Here is a 6,000-nt window from a genome sequence, read left to right as displayed (position 1 = left end):
CCTGCAGGGGCTCACCCAGAAATCCAAATAAGCAGCCTGTGGTTTACAGAGAGCCGTTTCACAACCACACATTCACTCCATTGCTGCCTTCTCCATGAATTTAGCAAACCATGAAGACTATACTTTCTCATACTCCATTTTCTGCTCTCTCTCTCCCACCTGCCTTCCTTCTTCGCAAAGCTGCCCCGCCAGTTCCCAACAATGGAATTCCCAGCTGGTAGATTAAGAGATTGCCAGAATGTCCAAGGCCAACGCTCCTCAGCCATCTCCTCCTTCAAACCCTGCAAACCCATAAGATCTCAGCACAGAATCCACTTTATTAAAACCAGAAAGTTTCCGTCACTAACTCTTAACACTCTTTGAGACAGGCAATAACACAGTCAGCTTGGCCACGTCATCCTGTAGCATGGGGTCTGTCCTCGCAGACTGGGATTTCCAAGTTCTTCCTAACAGCCGTATTTTTTTTTTCCTGTTTGCAAAACTCGGAGATCAGTGAAGCCTTTTCACCAAATAAGATAGCTTGTTTCTTAGGAACCTTCTGTCACTCATGGGGACTTTTCTGACTGATTAACCAAAAAAAAAAAAAAAAAAAAAAAAAAAAAACCACACACACACAGAGGAAATGTCATTTTGTCATATATTTTTCTGTTACACATTTTTTTGTCCCAGATCTGGCAACTGGAGTATGGCTATAAAAGTTGAGCCATCTTCCAGTTTCATCTTTAAGTGAGAACTTGGGATTTCCTGCTTGATGAGAAACCAGAGCTGATTCCTTCTGCACATCCGCAGAGCTCCCCACTGAAGCAGAATCCAGCAGAACCCACAGAACCAGATAAGAGCTTACACACGCGTTACCACAGGTGTGAAATGCCTGACACACAGGACGGGTTCCCCTTCTACGTCCTTGTGGGCCATGGGCACCCTACAGGCTGAGCTGGGTAAACAGCGTTTGCTGGAAAGAAAACGGACACAGAACTCGGCTGGCCATCAGGCCTGTGTGCCCACCCAGGGGTTTCTTCAGCTGGAAGACACCGCTGTTGTCAAACCTTGTGTGGCCTCATCCTGCGCCAGCAGGAGTGGGAGAGAATCACCAAGCCGCTCATAGCCCTCGCACTCCCCCTTAGCCTCTAGCCAGGGCACCGCTGCTCCGCACTGCATCCACACGCACAGACATGCTCCGTTTCCACTCCCGCTGTGGACACACAGTCTTCGTGTTCGGAGGCCTGCGTTGTGCCCTCCCTCCCGCTGGTCACTCTTCTGTTTCTGCGGCTGTCCCTGGACGCTGGAGGTGCCGGGAGGGAAGGTCGTGCTCCATCACAGCCGCCCCTCGCCCCCCAACTCACTCATGTGCTTATTTCCCCACTTTGTTTTTCACCAAACATTCAATAAGCATCTTTCAGCCCCTCCTCCATCCCAGTCCCTGTGCTAAGCCTGGGGCTGTAATGACAGACAGTGGTCTAAAGAATCGCAGAGATGCAGAGAAGGCAGAAAAGGAAAGAAAAACAGTCACAATATGGCAGAGTAAACAGGTATGAATCTCTTGTTCATAAAAATAAGCCAAATTCATGCCATCTATCCAAGTAAAGTATGTGGCTTACAAGCGAGGCTCACGGAGGTATTTCAATAACGCTTTCTTATCTGACAGCCTGAAGAGCCTATTATCTTACACCATTTATACAGACAAACTTTCAGTCAATTCATTACAAATAGAGCGGGCTCAATTCAACAATAGTTACACAATAATCTCTCATGGATTTGAGTAGCATGTTGCACTTTGAAGTATGCTTTCGATCATGGATACACGGCCTTAATACATTTTTATTTATATCTCATCTTTCTTCCAAAAAAGATTAGAGGTATCCCATCTGTATGAATCTATGAACAAACAGAATCCACAATGGGCAGAAAATGTGTGAGCCAACTTCAGAAAACATTTAAAACTCCAAAAGAAAGTGTGTTGGTCCCAGATGAGAGGGGCGTGACTCGCTGCGCTCACAGGCTCTCCTCTGCTGCACAGGGTTGCGCTCCAGGGGCAGCTAGGAAGGACCCCATCATTCATGGCACAGCAGTCAGGGTCTCAAGGATAACGACGTGCCAAGTCCCACTCCTGCGCCCTGGCTCCACCCTGGGCGTCCCCTGCTTCCCTCCTCCCTGCCCCATGGGCTCCATACCAGCTGCTCCCTGAGAACTCGCCCAGGCCTGCTGGGTTGGTGTCCCGGTCCTGACCAGGCCCCGGGCTGAGTGCACAGAAGGTCTGGGAGACACTTGGTCCCCTAGGGAGTGAGGCTTCCTTCTTCCAAGTCAGGCTGGATTCTGCGGGACCCCCGCTCCCTCTCTGTCCCCGACAGCGCACACTGACCCACCACGGGCACTGCCCTGCTGAGCTCTCACGGGAGTCCCAGCCCCTGGGTCTCAGCCAGCACTACCCGCTGGCCAGGTTTCCTTCACCACTTGCCCGCTGGATCCCCCAGGACCATGAGCAGAGGTCAAACGTGGATGTCATAGACCCTCCTGAAGGTGTAGAATTAGTGGGTGAGAGAAGAGAACCCGAGCCTGGTCACTCCTCCCAGGACAAGCGTGAGGCCCACCCTGAGCCCCACGCAGGGGTCTCCCAGGACCCCCGGGGTCCAAGCCTGAGTGCCTTGCCTCCTCTCCCAATATTTCCTGTGGAAAGTCTCCCCCTACTTTCAGGACAATTCCTGTCTCCCTGCCTGAGGGGTGGTCTCACTCTAGAGGTTATTCCCTCCCCCAACAGCACCAAGAGGAGCAGTCGCAGAACCACCCAGCTGAGCCCTGCCCACCCCAGACTGTGCCTTCCGAGCATGCCCGGCTGTGCAGATGGAGATGGGCCCCTCGCTCTGTCTCTCTCTGTCCTGCCTTCTTCCTGCCTGTTGCTGTCTTCTGTACTGGCCTTTAAAAAACACTACACAACCCGTTCCCGGGCCCAGCAACAGTTCCCTGAGATCATCTGCTCCAAATTTTCTTAAGGAATGGGAGCATTTTCCTAAAACCAGCCTGGTCTGTAAACACCTCCCTGGCCCGAATAGAGGCTTCTGTATTCCCAGCTTCTGAACCTTCACGGGGCCTGTGCTACAGAACTACCCCCTTTTCCATCCATCAGATCTCAGCATAGGCGCCAGAAAGGCTTCAAAAGCAGGTCAACTTTAAAAACCTGAGCCGCTGTCTACCATAATTTGTACTTATTTATTTGGTTGCTCGGGTGCTGACCTCCGCTGGCTGCAAGTGTGCCTGTTTCATTCACCTCTGAATCAGCAGCACCTCAGACCCCATCTGACTCAGCGCCTTGGGGGCACCTCTTCCCACCCCGGGACCCTGGGCATAGCCTCCTCTTGGCCTCCTCACCCTCTGGTCCAGGCTTTGGTGCAGAATGCCTAGGGATGCCCAAGGAGTGATTTTTGGCCTCAGATTGACTCTTTTTTTGCCAGGCTAAATCTAGGTTATATTTTTTGCCGCCAAGTTTTAATCTCACACCCCGGTGAATATATATATATATTCAAATTTGATTTTCCAAATGTCCCGGGAGCACATGTCCTGTTTCCTAATGAATCTCCGGGGTTCTTCAGAGTAAATAACAAAACACAGCATTCCTGCTTTGGGACTCCAGCCTTCCACCCTGGGGAGTGTGTGTCTCCTTGACCATGGTCATCTCCTACTAGACCGGAGTTGAGGAAGGAGCCGGGAGTCCCAGGCCGATGGAGCCGAGCCCAACCGAGCCCCAAGGAGAGACCGTGGGGCTGCCTGAGAGCATCAGCCCAGAGCAGTGGCAGACATGAGAGGACGGCCACTCTTGAGGGGCATGGGCGGCCATCGGCAGGCTGAGGGGGTGGGCGGCTGCGGGTTGAGGGGTTGGTGCCTGTCTTCAGGCTGCTCCTCTACGCAGGCCCAAGCCTGTGATCAAGGAGTCACCCAGAGCCCAGTGATGTCTACGGGAGCTCTTCTCAGAGAAATGGGCACCGACACCTCTAAGATGGTCCCTGGAAGCCCATGAGCCAGAGCCGTGTTCCAGATTTAAACGAGTCCGTGTGTCCTATGGGGAAAGCGCAGGTCATCCAAGGAATGGAAGTAATGGAAAAATATTTTTGAAACAATATTTTTTTAAATGTTCAAATAGTTACTGCCACCATGGAAGGAACAGAAATCCTCTAGAGGAGTGAGCTCCACGTCACAGGGGCATTCAAGCCTGTCCTCCCAGGAGGATGCATATCCCACGGCTGCTCAACCAGAAGACAGCTTGTCACATCTCATCCCCCCGGGTTCCACTGTGTGCTCCATGGCAAAGCTCTGCCCCTTGGGCTTGGGGTCTGGGGGAAGATCCCTGGACACCTGGAGGTGCAGGTAACCACGGGGAGGTGTGCAACTGTGTCTCCCCAGCCCTTCAGATGAAGAGGGAGCTGCCAACTCTCCATGCATCAGTGTAGAGTCCGCCGAGCTACATGCAAAGGTTCAACACAGGGCTGATCCACACAGGCTGATTCTCACCTGTGCCTGAGTCCTCCTGCCTCGGTGACCCCTTAGGTGAGTTGAGAGCACTTCTCGGGAAGTAATCATCTTGGACCTCAGCAGCTGCACAGAGATTTGGGTGAAGGCCATCCCTTTCTGGCCCCAGGTCCCCTGCATAAAGCACTGACTTAGCCTCATCTGTCCCTAGGACGAGCCTGGCTGTCCCGGGGAGGTGAAGAACCCCACCCCCTGCAAATGTGGAGGCCGGGCACACCGCAGGTGTTTATTAGAGAACCTTTCTGCCTCCTGGTCTGCAATCAAGAAGATGCCCCTCAGCTCATTAGCTTCACGGACAAGTTCCGGAAGAGGAAGACCAGGCCCCCCAAGCTATCAAGGTGCCCGCGATGACACACAGCTCCTCCCCCACCCCCTTACTCCCGGGGCTCTTCAGTCCATCTGGCTGTGCCCTCGCTGCAGCCCCGGCTCCTGGCCTCTCCTGGCTGCCACTTCTCCCTGGAAAGCTGAGACCTCAGGACTGGGAGTGGAAAACAAGGAGAAGGAATGTGGAGGTGGAACTTGGCAGAGGGCGAGGCCGGCCCTCCCTGTAGTCATCTCTGCGCATCAGGCTGCCCTCCCCACCCAGATTCCTATCCAGGCCAGCATCCCCACCCCTGGCCCCACCCACAGGGCCCTCCCTGGAACCTGCAGTATGGAGACCAGGGGAGACCAGGGGAGACCAGGTGGGGAGACCAGGTGGGGAGACCGGGTGGGGAGACACACCGGAACAGGGACACCCCGTCCCCAGGGAATCCTGGAGCTACACCCTGAAGGTGCAGCTTTTATCCTAATGGGCTGGGCTCCCACACAGATGTGGAGGCAGCACTGCCTGCAGCAGCCCTTGTCAGTGGCCATGGAGAGCCTGTCCCTCTGTCCTCCCGCCCTGTCCCTGTCCCCACCCTGTCCCTCTGTCCTCCTGCCCTATCCCTCTCTCTCTTCCCTGTCCCTCTGTCTCCACTCTGTCCCTCTGTCCCCACCCAGTCCCTCTGTCCCCCAGTCCCCCAGTTCCTCTGTCCCCGCCCTGTCCCTCTGTCCCTACCCTGTCCCTCTGTCCCTGCCCTGTCCCTCTGTCCCCACCCTGTCCCTCTGTCCAAACACTGTCCCTCTCTCCTCCTGGCCTGTCCCTCTGTCCCTGTCCCTCTCTCCCTGCTCTGTCCCTCTGTCCCTGCTCTGTCCCTCTGTCCCCACCCTGTCCCTGTCCCCATCCTGTCCCTCTCTCCTCCTGCCCTGTCCCTCTGTGCCTGCCTTGTCCCTCTGTCCCCACCCTGTCCCTCTGTCCCTCTCTCCTCCTGCCCTGTCCCTCTGTGCCTGCCCTGTCCCTCTGTCCCCACCCTGTCCCTCTGTCCCTGTGTCCCTGCCCTGTCCCTCTGTTCCCACTCTGTCCGTCTGTCCCTGCCCTGTCCGTCTGTCCCCGCCCTGTCCCTCTGTCCGTCTCCACTCTGTCCGTCTGTCCCTCTCTCCCCCATCCCTCTGTCCCTCTGT

This window comes from Gorilla gorilla, chromosome 12 (assembly GCF_029281585.2).
Source record: "Gorilla gorilla gorilla isolate KB3781 chromosome 12, NHGRI_mGorGor1-v2.1_pri, whole genome shotgun sequence".
Classification (NCBI taxonomy): Eukaryota; Metazoa; Chordata; class Mammalia; order Primates; family Hominidae; genus Gorilla; species Gorilla gorilla.
The sequence above is the reverse complement of the archived record's forward strand: the minus strand, read 5'-3'. Positions refer to the sequence as shown.